Source organism: Spermophilus citellus, assembly GCF_964194105.1.
Source record: "Spermophilus citellus genome assembly, contig: SCAFFOLD_36, whole genome shotgun sequence".
Lineage (NCBI taxonomy): Eukaryota > Metazoa > Chordata > Mammalia > Rodentia > Sciuridae > Spermophilus > Spermophilus citellus.
Window position 1 is genome coordinate 3,307,466 of NW_027673039.1, and position 20,619 is coordinate 3,328,084.

Below are 20,619 nucleotides of genomic sequence, written 5' to 3' on the forward strand. Positions count from 1 at the left end.
GTGGTCCTTCTTCAGCCCAGGAGAAGAGGGTTAGTCATGGTTGGGTGAGGTGGGGTGTTCTGCAAAGACCCTTCCGCATAGGTGAAGAAAGATGGCAGGCACCATTGAAGGCTACAGGCAAATGACCTGGAACTCCCTGTGGGGCCCAGGCATGACAATCCTGGGGGTCTTCAGGAATATGGCCTCAAAAGGGATGAAGAGCCCGAGGAGGAGGGAGGCCGACCCTAGATTTGCTTGCTTTCTCTACACATGGTACCATACCATGCAAGGAGACAAAAACATGTCATCTCTGAGTCCCAGTTGGTTATCTTAAAAATTCCAGGATTTTCAGTGCCATTTCTTAAACTTCAGGACAGTTAGAATTTACCAGTTTCAGACTACTGGGAATGTAGAACCCTGAAAGCCAAACTCATTGCACTTGTCTCAATTCTTACCCACCTCTGCCTGGCAGAGACACCAAGACACAGCCTGCAGGCTGTTACCATTTAATTTGCTGGAAGCAAATATTGAAAGAAATAATACTCATTCACTTTTCCTATATCCAAGTCAATTAGAAGTGAAGCCTAAATAAAATGCAGGTAAACAACAAACCAGAAACACATGTGAGTGTGCACACACATGTGTCCATGCATACCTTTGCCCTACAGCAGATAGCCAAAACCTACCCTGAAGCAGAGACCAAGGACCAGATGCCTGCCTTTTTCCTGCCTGCTGTGAGGGCTGGGAGGGTGAGGAGCGGTGCCTTCCACTTGCCTGCTCTTGCAGGGACTTGCATCTCACCTATGCATTGATCCCCTTGGGAAACACCCACAGACACTGATGGCCCTGCCTGGAGAGGCTCTGCACAAATTCTATCCTGTGCAGTTTCGCGAGCCTCCGGACCAGGTATGCACAGTGCCAGTCCTTCCCTGTCTGGGTTCAGAAATGCTCTATGCATCACATTTAGTACTGCTGTCCCTCAGTCAGCTCTGAGAGTGCAAGGAGAAAGCTGGTCAGTGACTGGGGACTGAGGGCCTTCTTCTGGGGAACTCAGTATAAAAACACCCAGAGGAGGGGAACATGGTAAGGGCCAGCAAGACCCTTGACAGTTTCTGTCCTTCTGAACCTGTAGCTAACTTCTTCAAGGTAGAGAAGACCTGCCTGAGCCCTCTTGAAGCTCCTAGAGGAGGTCAGAAGGTCTGTCAGGACACTGGTGGGTTCGTGCAACCTCCTGCAGGTACTCGACCAACTCCAAAATGGCAGTTCTGTAGGAAATGACCTTCCTCCCTCCGGCAGTCGAGTTTATTCCTTGTGCAAAAAGCACCGGTCTTCTCATGAATTGAATCCTAAGGAACAAAGAAAAAGAAAGAAAAGAATATTATTATTTGTAACAGGCAAGTCCCCAACTTTCTAAAATTGCCAGTGAGAGTTAAAGGGAAAATAAAGGCCATCATTGTAGATCTGATTATAAATTTTTTGAATCATAGTAAACAACTGGAAAAAAAAACAAATCTATAAGGAAAAAATGTGTATAACCTTAACATTTTTTGAAGTAAAAATATGAAGACATTAAAAATAAAAAGGATTCATCATCTTGCCAGCTGGGAATGACCATTGCTAAGCGTGTGGTGTACTCATCCAGGCTGTGGTTTCTTCTGCTCTGCACTTACATGCACATGTCAACATGGTCAAACACTGTTTAACAATAGGGACTCCTGCAAGAATGAATCCTTAGGGAATTTCATTGTCATGCAAATATCAGACATGCAGTGATGGAAATATCACCAAGTGACTTGTGACTGTGTGTGTGACATATAAGGGCAAAGCAATGTCTTTGAAAAGAAGCATCTGTTAATTATACTGAATAAAGCTGCATTCTGTCAGTTTTCAGAAACTCTGCTACTGCCTAAACCACATGGTTCAGATGCTTTGCAAAATAAATCAATAAAGAGGCAGCCAGCTTACTTCTAGGCAATTGATGAAGAGCATGTAGAGTTTGGTCTTACCTCTAATGATGAACACCTTCTTCTCTAACAGGGACAAGTAGGCCTGGATGTATTCTTTCACAGCATGGAAGCTGTGAAAAGAGAAATATTATTCCTGGTGATGTCAGGGTGGCAGAATCACCCTACCAAAAAAAAAAAAAAGAACATCTATTAACCAATCATCTGCCCATATATTTCTCTGTGTGTATAAAGGTAAAATACAATATAAAGGTGTAATACAATATGTAGGTAATAGATTTAACACTTTTCATTAAAAGTATGTTTGCACAGTCTTGGATGAATATGAAATTCCATATTACAGAGAAGCTTTTCTCAAACATTTTGGTTTCAGGCCCAATTACAGGCTTAAAACTTACTGAGAGCTGCAGAGACTTTTTGTTTATTTGGTCAAACCTACACAAGCCGGAAAACAAAGACAAATGCTGAACAATTTCACTTAGGTGAGGTACCTGTGGCAGTCAGAGTGACAGACAGAAAGTAGAGTGGGGGGTCTCCCAGGGCTGGGGAAGGGCTGGGGAGTCTGTGTTAGGTGACAAAGGTGAGGACACTCTGGAGCAGGATCTGGTGGTGGTGCAATACCTAGTGTTTGATGTCGACAACTGCACATTTAAAAGTGGTTACACAGTGCATTTTGTGTTATGTATATTTTAGCACATTTTAGAAAAAGAGCAGCAGTGGCCCAGTAGTGGGGTGCTGGTTAAGGACATTAGGGATAGCACAGAAGGGAAAACCAGTTCCCTGTGACCTGTGGAAAAATTGCATGACAGATAAGCCACAAGAATTGGCCTTCCTAGCATCTTTCTCTGTAGCTTCCCTACCTGCTTAACACCTCTGGTTGCCATCTCTAACCCTTCTGTCAGACCTGACAAGAAGACTTGAATACCCATCATGTACTGACTACTTTCATCTTTCCAACATCCAGGGAGTGTAGTCTAACTGGAGAAGGCAGCTCTGAAGTGGCAGCCTGCAGGAGGTAAGACTTGAGGCCCCTGGCAATCCCTGAAGTTGCACTTAAGCTCCCAACCACAGGAGGAGAGCAGCAAAGATCAATGTAGGGCAGCAACCTTTCAGGCATCGCATAGCCAATGAATGGCCCTGGGGATTCCCTGGAGCTGGAAGGGGCACACAGAACAGAGACCAGTGTACACCACAGGCTTCAAGCCTGAGAACTAACTGGCTAGCATCTGTGGCTGTGGTTACTTGCACAGGGATCGTATTAAAAGGAAATGAACCAGAAACTTGTGAAGTTTTTGAGGTCATTAGATTGAGGAAAAAGTCTCCCACTACCTACAAATATGCCCATGCCAGCTTGCAGAGCCAGAAAACCCATCTCTCAGCTAGCAAGCTTCTTGACCATTGGAGACCACACTGGACCTGGCTGAGTGGCCAGTGTATCCCCAGAGATCTGAGGGTCCTGGATGGGACAGGAAAGACTTAGAGAGAGCTTTGTCCAGGCCATATGGGAAGATGGTCCAGGATGCCTGTGGCCACAGGGACACACACACACTCCTTTCCACCATTTTTCTTTACTTTTCCTTAAAGAACCTCTGTAACAGCAGTTCACGTCATGCTTTAAAGATAGCTTTACTGCTCTAAAGCAGGCCTGTTTTTTTCTCCTCCCTGATCTCCCTAATCTCTCCTTCCTAATTTTTGGGAAAATAGGATTCCCCTGAATTGCCTCTTTAAAAAACCCTGTGTTCCCCCTTAATAGGGAAATCACAGCCTCTGGGACAGAGACCCTTGTGTTTCTCCTTTGCTAGCAAAGCAAAAAAAAAAAAAAAAAAAAAAAAAAAACCACTTCTTTTTCCTTTTTCTAAAATAACAACAACAAAATGCCTCTTAAGTTCCATGGCACATAAGCACATTCTGTGCAAGTTTTCCCACTGCCTTTCAACTAGATGCGGCCAAGGGACTTAGTTTAGGGCAATGAAATATGAGCAGGTGTGTGTGTGTGTGTGTGTGTGTGTGTGTGTGTGTGTGTGTGTGTGTTTTGGGGCTATATTCTTTTTTTTTTTGTACTTGGAACTGAGCTCAGGGGCACTCAACCACTAAACCTAACCCCCAGCCCTACTTTGTATTTTATTTAGTGACAGGGTCTCACTGAGTTGCTCAGGGCTTTGCTGTTGTTGAGGCAGATTTTACATTTGCAATCCTTGTGCCTCAGCATCTCAAGCTCCTGGGATTACAGGCATGTGCCACCAGCCTGGGATGTGTTCTTAAAGGTATTGTGTGCAGGGGCTGAGGGGAGGCTCAATGGCAGAGTGCCAGCCTAGCATGTGTGAAGCCCTGGGGTCCATCCCTGGCACTGCCACCCCTTCTTTTGCTCCCTAGGCTGTGACAGCAGGGATAGACTTTGAAGACAAGTAGCTGGAAGGTGTGTGTTGAAGAGGACAGAAGGTCATTTGAGAAGAAATGTGGGTACCAGGCACCTGGGAGCTGTGAGCAAGCCCTGGCCTGTATAGACCATCCTGCACAAGGCCTCTGATATTCTAGTCAAGTTTGGATACACTGGCATCTGGTGTCTCTGCTAATCTCTGTCTGGTGTGCCTGCCTGCATTTCAAAGGCTGCACACCTGTCTACAGCGGCCTTTCTCAGATACCCAGACAGTGGGCACTTTGAAGGATAATGATTTTCTACCCATGGGATGTGCTTATGTGATAGTCACCCTAGCCCAAGATCACAGGGTAAAATAGGTGGAAATGGTGTTGTGCTGAGTGGCTATTTTTGCTGGACAGCCTGGCCACAGAGATAGTGGCTTTCTCTGAGGGGACTAGTAGCACTGTCATCAGATTTATCTGGCGTTGAGGACAGAGGCTCAGTGTTTTTCTGTTCCTGTGGTCCCTTTATAGTATGTATTTTGAAGTCCCCAGCTTCAATGGCACTCTCCTGCATCACTGCCATCCTGCCTAGGGTGAAGGTGATTTTACCTCTGAGGGCTAGGCTGCTGGCTTGTTCTAGATCATCCTGGGTGTAAGTGAAGCCCACTCCTCCAGCCCTTGAAAAGCATCCATAAGCAAGTTCCCTGCAGAAGTTCTGTTGTGTAGAGTCATTGCTATCCCTAAGTGGCATGCCCTGACTTAGCAATCAGGGAGGGCCAACTCTTAAACAACTGAGCTTATCCATGCTATGGCTGGCCAATTTGTCACATCCCCCTGTGTGACTCTGTGAAAGCCCAGCACTGACCTGCAGGTGAGGGTGGAGTGGGCTCCTGGTCTCTGTGTCCCAGTGCTTACCTTGTCTAGTGAGAAGATGTACTTGGTCATCAGCTGGCACAGCTCCAGAATCTGGCTCTTGGTCCCCAGGAACACGTGCTCCAGAAAGAATGCAATTGATAAAACCGAATTCCACTGGATTCTGTCAAAAGAGTGTGTCAGGGACTTAGCCTTGACAGAGGAGTCTGAGACAGGAGGAGGGCATGAAGAGTGCATGTGCAAGGCAGCATGGGAAGGTGAGGTGACAGAAGAAATTAACCACCAGCTCTGCCCTCAACACTCCTCCAGCTCTCCATGAAGGTAGGACTCAGGGTCTCACTTTGCTACCTCAGCATGCACTGCCACTGTGCCCACTCTGCCACTGTGCCCCACTCTCACAATCCTGCACAGAGCGAGTCCCTCTTGACTCTTATAGCCCAGCATGGGTTGGGACCCTCCTCAATCCTGAAGGCCTGCTTGCTCTGATCACCCCCATCCTTTCTAGTGGCTCCCTGCCAACTCAGTGATTCTCATGCTGCTGCCTGCCTTTCTGTGGCCCTGGGGCACCATGGTTTCGCTGCATTGGTTTTCCTCTTTCTCCCACATCTAATGAGATGGCTGGCACTTGACATGGTTCATCAAGTGCAGAGTGAGTGCACAAAGAGCCCCTGCCATGGCAGGAGAACCTGCTTGTCCTGCTGCCAGGGGTGCCACAACCCATAGTCCGTTGATGAGCACAAGCCGAGCATGCCAGGAAGAGCTAGGCTCTGGGTCTCACCTGACCTCTTCAATGACAACTCTGACTGTGATCCTGCTATCTTGCAAGTACCCATCTGAGCACACGAGCTCCAGCGGTATAGACATCTTCTTAACCAGCTTCAGCCAGGCCTGGGGACTTGGCTTCAGATTATCTCTTGTCAGCATTTCAGCACAGGCCATTGCAGCCAACACATCTAGTATCTGGGAAGGGGAGAGTGAACTCCAAATGTTCTCTGCCCTTCCACCCATCCTCTTCATTGGCTATGGCTCCCTTAGGCCAGAGGTCCTGGCAGAGGCATTGTGTCCTTGCATTCCAGGCTTGGAATACAAGTACACAATGTATAACCTGCTCCTTTGGGTCTTGGGATACAGGAAACACTAGCCAGCTGTTTCCAATATCTCTGGGCTATGCTGGCTCCCTTCCCCCTGAAGGGTCTCTCCTCTGGTGGCAGACCAGGGCCTGGGCCTCCCGAGGGGTTGTACCATCTCACAGCCAGCCATGTCATGCTTCTGTAAAGCTTCAGTGAGGCTCTGCAGAAACTGCGGTTGGATGGTCAAGATTCTGGAGAAGTTGTGCAGCTGGTCCTGAAATGCTGATAGGCCAGGTGCACCCATGGCAAGCAGAGCCCATCCTCAGGCCTCCCTGAGGCTGCTTCCAACTCAGACACAGAACCACAGGGCCCTCTGCAAAAACTGGTGTTTCCAAGCGTTTTCAGTATGTATTTTTGAATCATAAAGAGATTTTTTCCTGTGGGAATTCAGAACTATTCAAAAACCACACACACAAAAATTACGAATTAAGGGCAGGGTGTGGGGTGCTCGGCCGCTGCCAGGCTCTGGATCCACGCGCCACAGCTGGCGCCTCCAGTCTGGGTTTTGGCACGACCCCTCCTCCCTCTGGCTCCCCGTGCTCTAGCCTTTTAATCATGCCCCTCTGTCTGTGTGTGAGTGCATGCAGGCTGGGCTGACAATGATTTCCTCAGTGATTACATATAAAGCGAGTCCCTGTGGGTTAGGGCCCCCTCTGGAGCCATCCTGATGGCTTTGGGGGCCTTTCTTCCATTTTCTATTATTATGTGGACTACCTGAGTGCCAGTGCAGTCCAAGACCTTGCAGGATGTCTTGCCGCCGCAAGCAAGTGAAACCAAGATCCCTCAAATACCCAAACTGTAAACTTGAAGACAAGGCTGAAGATAGAGACATAATAGATTGTAAGAAGAGGACAGAAGACCGGGAGGACAACTGTGACAGTTGCCTCCAGGTGTTTGAATCACTGAGCTATATCACAGAACACAAGATTAATCAATATCAGCTGACAGATGGAGTGGATGTTGAAGATGATCCCACATGCTCTTGGCTAGCTTCCTCACCTTCTAACAAGGACCAGACTTCCCCTAGTCATGGAAGAGGTTGCAATTTTAGAGAGGAAGAAGGTGCCCCTGGACTGCCATACCAATGTCAGTTCTGTGACAAGTCGTTTAGCCACCTCAGCTACTAAAGCACCATGAGCAGAGTCACTGCCTTTCAAATGCACCTACTGCAGTCTGCTGTTCAAACACAAGTGGAACCAAGATCTCCATATAAAGCTCCACACCGGGTACAAGAAGTACCACTGAAGTGAATGTGATGCTGCGTTCTCCAGGAGTGATCACTTGTAGATCCACTTAAAGACTCACACGTCCAACAAGCCATATAAATGTGCCATTTGCCACCATGGGTTCCTGTCCTCTAGCTCCTTACACGGACACATGCAGGTTCATGAGAGGAACAAGAACAGTTCCCAGTCTAGTTCCAGGATGCAGGACTGGAAGATGAAGGACACTCAGAAATGCAGTCAGTGTGAAGAAGACTTTGACTTCCCGGAAGACCTCCAGAACAACATTGCAGAGTGCCACCCCGAATGCTCCCCCAATGAGGATCAAGCTGCCCTGCAGTGCATCTACTGCCACAAGCTCTTTGTGAAGGAGACCTGTCTCATGAACCACATGGAGCAGGGGCACAGAGGGGACAAGAAAAACTCTTGCAGCATTTGTTCTGAGAGTTTCCACACAGTCGAGGAACTGTACAGCCACATGAACAGTCACCAGCAACTGGAGTCCTGCAATCACAGCAACAGCCTTTCCCTGGTCAAGGTGGGCTACATCTCCGTGTCCATCCCAACTCCAGATTCCAACCTCTCAGTGGACAGTTCAACCATGGTGGAGGCTGCCCCACCAATCCCAAAGAGTCGAGGGAGGAAGGGGGCTCCTCAGCAAACCCCTGACATGACCGGCCCCTCGAGTAAACAAGCAAAAGTTATCTACAGCTGTATTTACTGCCACAAGCAGTCATTCTTGAGTCTTGCAATTCTGCAGATTCACCTAAAGACTATTCATTTAGATAAGCCAGAACAGGCCCATATTTGTCAGTATTGCTTGGAGGTATTACCCTCACTTTATAACCTAAATTAACATGTTAAGCAAGTGCACAAAGCTCAGGACCCAGGCCTGATTGTTTCTGCAATGCCTGCCATAGTTTACCAGTGCAACTTCTGTTCTGAAGTTGTCAACGACCTCAAAACCCTTAAGAAACACATCCGATGTTCTCACAGATTTGCAAACCCTGCAGCTAAGGACAGTAATGCATTATTTTGTCCTCATTGATATATGGGATTTGTCACTGACTCTTCCCTTGAAGAGCATATAAGACAGGTGCATTGTGACCTCAGTGGCTCTCAGTTTGGATCCCCAGTGCTTGGGACCCAAAAGAACCATTAGTGGAAGTCTATTCCTGTATCTATTGTACAAATTCGCCAATATTCAACAGTGTTCTTAAGCTGTACAAGCATATCAAAGAGAATCATAAAAACATTCCCTTGGCCCTGAATTATATTCACAATGGGAAAGAATCCCGGGCCTTGAGCCCCCTATCTCCTGTGGCCATAAAGCAGACATCTCTTAAGATCATGCAGGCAGTAGGGGGAGCACCTGTGCATCCCGCCGGAGAATATATCTGTATTCAGTGTGGTGCTAAGTACACATCCCTAGACAGCTTTCAGACTCACTTAAAAACTCATCTCGACACTGTGCTGCTGAAACTGACCTGTCCTCAGTGCAACAAGGAATTCCCCAACCAAGAATCCTTGCTGAAGCCTGTGACCATTCACTTTATGATCACCTCAACCTACTACATCTGTGAGAGTTGCGACAAGCAGTTCACATCAGTGGATGACCTTCAGAAACACCTGTTGGACATGCACACTTTTGTCTTCTTCCGCTGCACCCTCTGCCAAGAAGTTTTTGACTCAAAAATCTCCATTCAGCTGCACTTGGCTGTGAAGCACAGTAATGAAAAGAAGGTCTACCAGTGCACGTCTTGCACCTGGAACTTCTGCAACGAGACTGACCTGCAGCTCCACATGAAACAAAACCACCTGGAATACCAAGGCAAATTGTACAAGTGCATCTTCTTTGGTGAGCCCTTTGGCACTGAGGTGGAGCTTCAGTGCCACATCACAACTCACAGTAAGAAGTACAACTGCAAGTTCTGCAGCAAAGCCTTCCATGCCATCATTCTGCTAGAGAAACATTTGCAAGAGAAGCACTGTGTGTCTGAAAGCAAGACACCCAACTACAGCAAAAATGGAGCCTCTGAGCAGGTGCAGAAAGAAGAAGTGGAGCTGCAGACCCTACTGACCAACAGCCAGGAGTCCCACAACAGTCACGATCTGAGTGAGAAAGATGTGGACAGCTCTGAGCCTATATATGGGTGTGACATCTGTGGGGCGGTGTACACTATGGAAACTCTGCTGCAGAATCACCAGCTCCAGGACCACTATATCAGACCTGGAGAAAGTGCCATTGTGAAGAAGAAAGCCAAGCTCATTAAAGGGAATTACAAGTGCAACATGTGTTCTCGAACCTTCTTCTCTGAAAATGGCCTGCGTGAACATATGTAGACCCACCAAGGCATGGTCAAACACTACATGTGCCCTATTTGCAGAGAACGTTTTCCCTCCCTTTTAATTCTTACAGAACACAAAGTCACGCACAGTAAGAGCCTTGATACTGGAAACTGCAGGATATGCAAGATGCCTCTACAGAGTGAAGAGGAGTTCTTGGAGCATTGCCAAATGCACCCTGACCTGAAGAATTCTCTGATGGGATTTTGCTGCATAGTATGCATGAAGACTGTGACCTCCACCTTGGAACTCAAAATCCATGGGACATTCCACATGCAAAAGACAGGGAATGGGTCCACAGTCCATACCACCGGGCATGGCCAGCATGTCCAAAAACTGTACAAGTGTGCATCTTGCCTAAAAGAATTCTGTTCCAAGCAAGATCTGGTGAAACTTGACATCAACGTCCTGCCATATGGTCTGTGTGCTGGCTGCGTAAATCTCAGTAAGAGCAGTAGCCCAGGCATCAGCCTCCAGCCCAGCACAAATAGACCAGGTTTTGGCCAGAATGAGAATTTGAGTGCCATCGAGGGCAAAGGCAAGGCAGGAGAACTGAAGACACGCTGCTCCAGCTGCAATGTGAAGTTCGAGTCTGAAAGTGAACTCCAGAACCACATCCAAACCATGCACTGAGAGCTCATGCCAGATAGCAACAGCTCACAGTTGAAATCACCATAAGTGTCGCCCATGCCCAGAATCAGTCCCTCCCAGTCCGATGAGAAGAAGACCTATCAGTGCATCAAGTGTCAGATGGTTTTCTACAATGAATGGGAAATACAGGTTCATGTTGCAAATCACATGATTGATGAAGGACTGAACCACGAGTGCAAACTCTGCAGCCAGACCTTCAACTCTCCTGCCAAACTCCAGTGCCACCTGATAGAGCACAGCTTTGAAGGGATGGGAGGCACCTTCAAGTGTCCTGTCTGCTTTACACTATTTGTTCAAGCAAACAAGCTGCAGCAGCATATTTTCTCTGCCCATGGACAAGAAGACAAGGTCTATGACTGTACACAGTGTCCACAGAAGTTTTTCATCCAAACAGAGCTGCAGCTTAGTGTCATCCAGAAAATGCTTTGAGATGTCAGCCCAAGCCCATGCAAACTGTTAAATGTCAAATGAAAATGCATCAGTGTCTCTAATCACACGATGACCCAACACAGCAGTTAGTGAAAGTATAGTCTCTCAAGGAGAATTACTTTTGTGGCACAAAAAGGGAACTTGTTTTACTCTTTGCAAGAAACTTTCATTGTTAATGTAAATTATTCAGAACATTGTATTTTACCATAACACTTGTATTATCAAAACTGTTGGATGTTCATGTGTTTGAACTTTTGAGCACCTGATAGACTCCTTGTATATAAAGTGTTGCACATGTATTATGTCATCTGATACTAAAATGGTCTTATAAAGACAAGTGGACCTGGGCCCTATTCAGGAAAGATTAAAAAAAAGTGAACAAGATGGCTTAAGAGAAAGTATTTTTAAGAAAGACAGATTAAAAACAACTGTTACACATGGGACTATGGTTAGACTTCCTTTTATATACTCTTAAGCCTAGAATTTCTCTTTTGGTATATCAACAGTTAAAATCCAAGACTATTCTTTATTGCTGAAGATTCTTGCAAACCATGAAGAGATGTTCTCACAGAACAGAACCCCAAGCCGGATACGGCCCATATATATATTTGTAAGCCTTGCGATGTGACAGGTAGCATCACTATATATGCAATAGTTGTTATGTAGACTGTCAAAATAATTTTTTCCTGGATACATTTGAAGCTTTGAGTGTTCAAGATTTTCCTTAATGATTCACACAGCCAAATTCTTAAATCAGTTGAACTAACCTGTATGTTACTCTTATTAATGCTTACTCTGTGGTCTGAACATGGAGATTACTGGAATTGTTTTCCAAGAGGAAATAAATTCAGTTTACCATTAAAAAATTACAAATTAGACTTCATATCTCCCAACTGCTTTTCAGTAGAGCCTCTAGACATTTTCCTAGCCATTCCTTTCCTCAGAATCATTCTCAAATCAGGATCACTGTGTTCCTGATTTTTTCAATCAAGATTAGATTATGAATATTCCTTTATCACTCATTATCTGTGAAAATAGTTTTCAATGGTTGCAAACAACCATTTTAAAATAGTCATACTTTGTCCCTTCTTCATTTATTTGGACACTTAAATTGTTTCTATTTCTTTGTGATCAGAAACAAAGCTGGAAAGATTTTCTGTGAGCATCTTCCCAGCACTCACAGTATGGTCAGCAGCTATGGGGGCAGGCTCTTCAACCACCCTGCCATGTGACCACTGCTAAACACCTGCCAAGGAGGCCTATGAGCCTGCCCTTCCTTTTGCAAACTTGGTTTTGACAGATGAGCAGATAAAAGTGGTATCAGAAGACTGTTTACATTCTCTTGACTTCCTGGGGGCGCTGAGCATGTGAGCAAAATTTTCTAGATGCCCACACAATTATGCTCTATGTAGCTGGCTTATAATTTCTACCCACTTTTTCTTTAAGAGAGAGTGAGAGAGGAGAGAGAGAGAGAGAGAGAGAGAGAGAGAGAGAGAGAGAATTTTTAATATTTATTTTTTTAGTTTTTGGTGGACACAACATCTTTGTTGGTATGTGGTGCTGAGGATCGAACCTGGGCCGCACGCATGCCAGGCGAGCACGCTACCACTTGAGCCACATCCCCAGCCCCTTCTACCCACTTTTAAACTCAGGGTAAATTCTGATCTTTTCTAAAAACACTCTCTAACCTTCCATTATGTGGGCTAGAGTATGTTCTCACACATTTGTCATCTTCTTTATCTGTGCTATGTTTGACTACTGGACAGCTGAGTTTCCATCTTGGGCTGGGCTGCAACTCTATTGACAATACTAGTCTACGGTGCCTGAGACTCTTGGTTTTCTCCCCAGATTCATAAACAAAAAGTATCAACCTTTCCACTGAATTTCATTTATTATTCTTAAGAGCTCAGTTACATATTTACCTTAATGTTGTCAAGAGAAAATCAACAATTTAGAGGGTGCTACAAGGAACATGGAGAGCTTCTCAAGATAGTAGAAATGTCCCATTCAAGGAGGCCTTGGGGAGTATAGAGGGTTGGCCCTGTGTTCTAAGTAGCTTGGAGGATGTTCTCAGCCTAGTGTCTTTTGTGGCCTCATTATGTTCCCCACAGCAGCACCAGCTCTTGGAACCTGAGTTCCCATATTTGTCCCCAGTCCATACTGTGGTCCAATTTCCACATTTGACCTTGAGTGGATACCTACTTTCAGCTCCTCCCAGGTGGACACTTTCATGGTAAAGAACATGAAATCCCTCAAGTAGCACTGAAACAACTCATGCTGCTGATCTCCAGGAAACTGGGCAAGAAAAATGCCCAGGGAAGTTTACTGGGAGATTAACACTAACATCTCTGACCATCCTGCATGGAGGAAGCCAGAGTGACTTGAGACCTGTGAAGCCACAGCTGAAAGAAGCTCACTTCTTTGGAAGGGGAGCCCCAGGCTAGTGCAGCACCCTAGGGTGACTCAGAGACAAAATGCCATTGGCTGCCTTATGGGAATAGAGAATGGTGGATGTATAGACTAGGGGACACAGAAAGGAAGACAGGATCAACATTCAATTTAGGTCACAAAAGCCACACTCACCCAAAAGGAAAAAAAATTCTAAGGTAGCCTGAGTTTTGTGCTATACTTGTGCTATACTATATATATATATATATATATATATATATATATATATATATATATATATATATGGGTTTCCAGGAAATCAGGACTGAGTGGGCTGCTCTTTAGGGCTGGGATCAGAGACTACGCCAAGCAGAGAGATTTACCTACCAGCAGATGGGGAGTTGCTTCCTAGCTGCATATTTTGCTGAAAAAGCAGGGCCAGGAAGGGCATACCCCAGGTGAAGAAACATCCTCTCAGCAGGAAACACACTGCTTCACTTTGGTTTAGGACAAGTGGCAGAATGAAGACCCAGGAAAGTAAGTTTACTTTGAACATACTGGTTCTCTAAGGAAATGTTGATAAGATGATATCACATGTATGTGAAAGATGACTTCCAAAACACATCACTGCCACTAGCTTTTCTGGAATGACTATGTCTAAACCTCACCCCTAGCATATGATAGCAGAGCACACACTGTCTAGCTTGTGTGACTCAGGAGGGACCAACAGCTCAGTGTGGAAGAAGGGGACATTCTCTTTTCATTGCTAGCATTTGCTGAGAAAGTTTAAATGGAGTGTTTACTGGGTGTGAGCCTCAGGATGTGAATTGTCAACTTGGAGCAGATAGCAATCTCTGTCCCTGCTGGAATATGCTCCAGTCCCCAGCCTGCTGGACGGTGTGACACCAGAAATCACCTCATAGTCTCCCTTCATGGTGTAACATAAAGGCTTCTGACCTAGTGGATATTATCACTTCTTTATTGGAAATTTCAAAATGAAGGCAGGACATGGTTTGAGCTCATTCACAGCAAAGCGTAATATCTACAAGTCCCAGAATTTACCAGGTGCTAGCTGCTGTCAGCCAACTGCTTGTCAGGCAGTGTCTTTGTGGGTAAAGGCTGCTTCACCAGGGCTGCATAAAGCCCATCTTGAGAAGGGCTCACCTTTTGTATCTGTGATGTACTGGGCATGGACCCAGAGCTCTTCCACATAGTCCCTGATTCTCCAGCTGAAGGGGACACTGTTGTAAGCACCCTCAGGAAGGCTCATATGGTTCTGCAGTGAGGTGAGGTGAACTGAAAATCAGTTCCTGATATGGTGCTCTGAACACCAGAGAACATGTGCTCAGAAGGCACTGTGGGCCAGGAGTGGCTCTGCAGCAGGGTGCTTGCCTGACATGTGTGAGGCCCTGGGTTCCATTACCTGCACCACATCAATGTTTTAAGCAGCGCAATTCACAATAGCTAAACTGTGGAAGCAACTTAAAAGCCCTTCAATAGATGAATGGATAAAGAAACTGTGGTATATATACACAAAAGAATATTACTCAGCATTAAAATAAAGTAAAATTATGGCATTTGTAGATGGATGGAGTTGGAGAATGTTATGATAAGTGAAGCAAGGTCATCCAAAAAAAAATCAAAGGCTGAAAGTTCTCTCTGATAAGTGGATGCTAATCCATAATGCAGGGGCATAGGATGGGTGGAGGAACTTTGGATTGGGCAAAGGAGAAGGAGGAGAGGGAAGGGGGCCTGGTAGTAGGAAAGATGGTGGAATGATGTACTTCATTACACTGGATAAATGTATGATTACATGAATGGTTTGACCCTACATTCTGTACAACCAGAGAAGTGGGAAAAAATGTGCTCCATTGTGTACAATGAATAGAAGAGTATTCTGTTGTCATGTATAACTTATTAGAACAAAGAGAAAAAGGACAAAGTCAAGGTGCTGAGGCTGCAGAGTCAGCTTCTGTCTGCCTTCCTGGCTAGGGCTCCTGTGTATAAGAACTGGAGGGCCCAAAGTCTTACACAAAACCAAGTCTCCAGTGCCTGCACCTGCCCCTTATTGGCCAATGTTCCAGAATTGAAGTCCCTGCAATCTGCACAGGAAGCCTAGGGAGGCCCCCCAGAACTGGGAACAGCATCAGGGAATCTGAGAATGCTTAAGGACATGTTCTCTCCAAAGGGCAATGTTCCTACTGAACATGGAGTCCAACCTGGCTTTCTTCACTATAACAGGTGCCCTGAGAGAAGGAAATGAAGAGAAAGGAGACAGAACAAAGACCTGCCAGGATGCCATGTCCCCTATGCAATAGAAGGAGGTGGACCAAACATTCCTTGGAAAGCAGAGAGTCTATGTTCTCAAGCACAGGAGAGGTAATAAGGGTGCTATGTGGATTTTCATTCATCTTATGTTATTCATCACAAGTGGAATGTTCAGCAACTTGGTGACATTTAAAATAAATATCGACAGGTCATGGGCCCAGGATGGTGAGTCTGGTCTGATCAGAAGCTCAATGTTGCCATCTCTATGGATGAGAGATATGATTCTGGCCAGCAGAGGGGTGACAGCACCTTTGACCTTCTTCCAAATGGTGTGCCTGTAGCAGAGGTGGGACAGGGGACAAAGGACAGTAGACAGTGGCTCAGCACCATAGCCAGTGCCCCCAAATCTTGAAACCTCTTTCCTCCATTGCAAAGAGCCTTCTAGCCTACAAGTCAGGGCTGTAAATTGAAGTTTCCATCACTTTTAATACAAGAGACTCGAGGAAAGACGCCAGGCGCCCAGCCAGATCGGAGGAGGAAAGACGCCAGGCGCCCAGCCAGACCGGAGGAGGAAAGACGCCAGGCGCCCAGCCAGACGGGAGGAGGAAGACAGCAGGTGCCCAGCCAGACCGGAGGAGGAAGTCCGGCCCTGCCCCAAGTGCTAGTCCAGAGGAAGCCCATCAACCCTTAAAACCCATCAAAGTGGGTGTGGCTACCAGCACAGGTACCCAGTTTCCAACTCCCCCACCCTTAGCTGCCATAACTCAAAATATTTCCCACAAACTTTTGGGGGTTGTAGCTATCAATGCAAAACGACAACTGTACAGACACCTGGTTTCTACCTCAGAGACTAGAGTAGGGAAGATACAGGTGGAAGCTCATTTTCTTTCACATTGGCTATACCCACCACCCTGAATACAGAGGCTCAAGCTAGGAATAGACAACACCACCTACTGGAAGCAAGGAAAACAGTGTTCTGAGAGACTTTTTTTTTCTCTTTCTCTCTTTTCTTCTCTCTCTTTCGTAACTTCAACATATGTGAAACCAAGAACTGTGCATGAACAACCGAATTACCAAAGTAACATAATATAGAGGAATTGCATATACCCCACCTTTCCCCTATTTTTTCTCTATTTCTATATTACTTTCCTTTTCCTTCTTTCTTATTTCTCTTTTCTTCCTTTTATTTTCTTTTCTTCATTCGTATTCCCTCTATCCCACTTTCAACCTCCTAACTTTTGCTATCTATACATAGGGTAACTATCTAAATACAGATAGGAGGTTGAGTCTATACATTCTTCCATAAATTACCAGTCTATTGGTTAGAATTCTCCAAAATTGCTAAGTTAGTTTAGCCTCATACCCTCACTCCTTTCCCTCTAAGTATAACATATTTCATCATTTGAAATTAAGTTTTCTATATGCCACCAGATATGGTATGCCTTTTATAAAACTAATGACTATATTCTTAAATAATAATTGAAACCAATATCTATAGACTTAGAATCTAACTATAAATGTATTAATAATGAAAACTTGTGCTTAGATGATGTACTGTTGTTATTGGGAACAGTTAACATTGTCTTTCTCCGCAAAAGAGGGATTTTGGTGCTATACAAGAACAATATAAATATATAAGGGGAAAATGATTAACACACAATTTAACAATGCTAGAAAAAAACATGAGCAGTATGAAAAGACAAGGAAAGAAAGGACCACAAACAATACAGGTCAATTCAACATTAGATGAGGTAATATCTGCAGCTGATGGAATATCAGATAAAGAGATCAAAATATACATGCGTCAGATGATCTGGAGTCTCAAGGAAGACATTATCCAGCAAATTCAGACAATGAAAGATCACTTTGACAATGAATTACATAAACAAATCCAAGAAGCAAAAGATCAACTCTCTAGGGAGATAGAGGATATAAAAAACAAACAAGAGATCCTGGAAATGCAGGAAACAAAAAAACAATTAAAAACTCAAATGAGAGTATTACCAGCAGAGTAGAACACTTAGAAGATAGAACTTCAGACATTGAAGACAAAGTTTTTCAACTTGAAAAGAACATAGACAGCTCAGCGAGAATGTTAAGAAATCATGAGCAGAATATCCAAGAATTATGGGATAATATAAAGAAACCAAACTTAAGAGTTATTGGGATACAAGAGGGTATAGAGGTACAAACCAAAGGAATGAGCAATCTATTCAATGAAATAATACTAGAAAACTTCCCAGACTTAAAGGATGAAAAAGAAATCCAAATACTAGAAGCCTACAGGACACCAAATGTAAAAAATCATAAGAGATCCACACCAAGACACATAATAATGAAGATGCCCAATATACAGAATAAGGAGAGAATCTTAAAAGCCATAAGAGAAAGGAAGCAGATTACATTTATGGGTAAACCAATCAAGATAACTGCTGATCTTTCAACACAGTCTCTGAAAGCTAGAAGATCCTGGAACAAAATATTTCAAATGCTTAAAGAAAAAGGGTTCTAACCAAGAATCATGTATCCAGCAAAATTAAGCTTCAGGATTGAAAATGAAATAAAATCTTCCACGATAAACAAAAGTTAAAAGACTTTGCAGCTAGAAAACCAGCTTTTCAAAACATCCTTGGCAAAACATTACAGGAAGAGGAAGTGAAAAATAACAATGAAAACCAACAGCGGGATGTAGTACAGTAAAGGAAAAATTAATCATAGAGGAAAAACAAAACTTGTTAAGTAACATACATAATCAAATATGGCTGAAAGTACAAACCATATCTCAATAGTTACCCTAAATGTTAATGGCTTAAATGCACCAATCAAAAGATATAGGCTAGTAGAATGGATTTAAAAAATATCCAACAATATGATGCCAACACGAGACTCATCTGATAGGAAAAGACATACACAGACTTAAGGTTAAAGGTTTGGAAAAATCATACCACTCATATGGACCCCGGAAGCCAGCAGGGGTGTCCATACTTGTATCAAATAAAATAGACTTCATGCCAAAGTTAATCAAAAGGGATAAAAAAAGACACTACATACTGCTCAAGGGAACCATACACCAACAAGATGTGACGATCATTAATATATATGCCCCAAACCATGGTGCAGCTACGTTCATCAAACAAACTCTTCTCAAGTTCAATAGTCAAATAGACCACAACACAATAATCATGGGAGATTTTAACACACCTCTCTAACCACTGGACAGATCTTCCAAACAAAAGTTTAATAAAGAAACCATAGAGCTCAATAATACAATTAATAACTTAAGACTTAATTGATATACACAAAAAATACCACCCAACATCAAACGGATACACTTTCTTCTCAGCAGCACATAAATCCTTCTAAACAATAGACCATATATTATGTCACAGGGAAAATCTTAGTAATTACAAAGGAGTAGAGATACTACCATGCATTTTATCTGATCATAATGGAATGAAATTGGAAATCAATAATAAAATAAGAAAGAAAAAAAATCCTACATCACATGGTGATTAAACAATATGCTACTGAATGACAAAAGGGTTACAGAAGACATAAAGAGAAAATTAAAAAAAAAATATTAGGGGTAAATGAAAACTCAGAAACAACATATCAATATCTCTGGGACACTATAAAAGCAGTACTAAGAGGAAAATTCATTTCATGGAGTTCATTCCTTAAAAGAAGAAAAAGCCAACAAATAAATGACCTCACACTACACCTCAAAGCCTTAGAAAAAGAAGAACAAATCAGCAGCAAATACAGTAGAAGACAGGAGATAATTAAAATCAGAGCTGAAATCAATGAAATCAAAACAAAAGAAAAAAATGAAAAAATTGACAAAACTAAAAGTTGGTTCTTTGAAAAGATAAATAAGATTGATAGACCACTAGCCATGCTAACAAAGTGTAGAAGAGAGAGAACCCAAATTACTAGCTATGGGATGAAAAAGGCAACATCACAACAGACAATTCAGAAATACAGAAGATAATTAGAAATTATTTTGAAAACCTATACTCTAATAAAATAGAAGATAGTGAAGGCATTGTTAAATTCCTTAAGACCAATGAGCTACCCAGATTGAGTCAGAATGATATAAACAACCAAAACAGACCAATATCAAGTGAGGAAATAGAAGAAGCCATCAAAAGACTACCAAGCAAGTAAAGCCCAGGACCGGAAGGATATACAGCAGAGTTTTATAAGAACTTTAAACAAGAACTAATACCACTACTCTACAATATATTTCAGGATATAGAAAAAGAGGGAGAACTTCAAATTCATTCTATGAGGCCAATATCACCCTGATTCCCAAACCAGATAAAGACAACTCAAAGAAAGAAAACTAAAGACCAATATCCCTAATGAATTTAGATGCAAAAATCCTCAATAAAATTCTGGCAAATCGGATACAATAACATGTCAAAATGATCGTGCACCATGACCAAGTGGGATTCATCCCTGGGATGCAAGGCTGGTTCAATATACGGACATCAATAAATGTAATTCACCACATCAATAGTCTTAAAGAAAAGAATCATATGATCATCTTGATAGATGCTGAAAAAGCATTCATCAAAATACAGCATGCCTTTATGTTCAAAACTCTAGAAAAATTAGGGATAACAGGAAATTACCTCAAAATGGTAAAAGTTATATACACTAAGCCTCAGGCCAGCATCATTCTAAATGGAGAAAAATTCAAGGCATTCCCTTTAAAATCTAGAACAAGACAGGGATGCCCTCTCTCACCACTTCTATTCAACATAGTTCTTGAAACACTAGCCAGAGCAGTTAGACAGATGAAAGAAATTAAAGGCATAAATATAGGAAAAGAAGAATTTAAATTAGCACTATTTGCCAATGACATGATCCTATATCTAGCACACCCAAAAAATTCAACTAAGAAACTTCTAGAACTAGTAAATGAATTCAGCAAAGTGTGAGGATATAAAATCAATACCAATAAATCAAAGGCATTCCTGTATATCAGTGACAAATTCTCTA

The 20,619-nt window shown here is 43.4% G+C and overlaps 1 pseudogene across 1 annotated transcript; it reads left to right on the forward strand.

The window, feature by feature from the left end:
• The first annotated feature begins 6,549 nt into the window (after positions 1-6,549).
• Positions 6,550-10,956, forward strand: LOC308640215 (zinc finger protein 521-like; annotated as a pseudogene). Its single transcript has 2 exons — positions 6,550-6,651; positions 6,853-10,956. The product of its transcript is annotated as a zinc finger protein 521-like (transcript).
• The last annotated feature ends 9,663 nt before the right edge of the window (positions 10,957-20,619 follow it).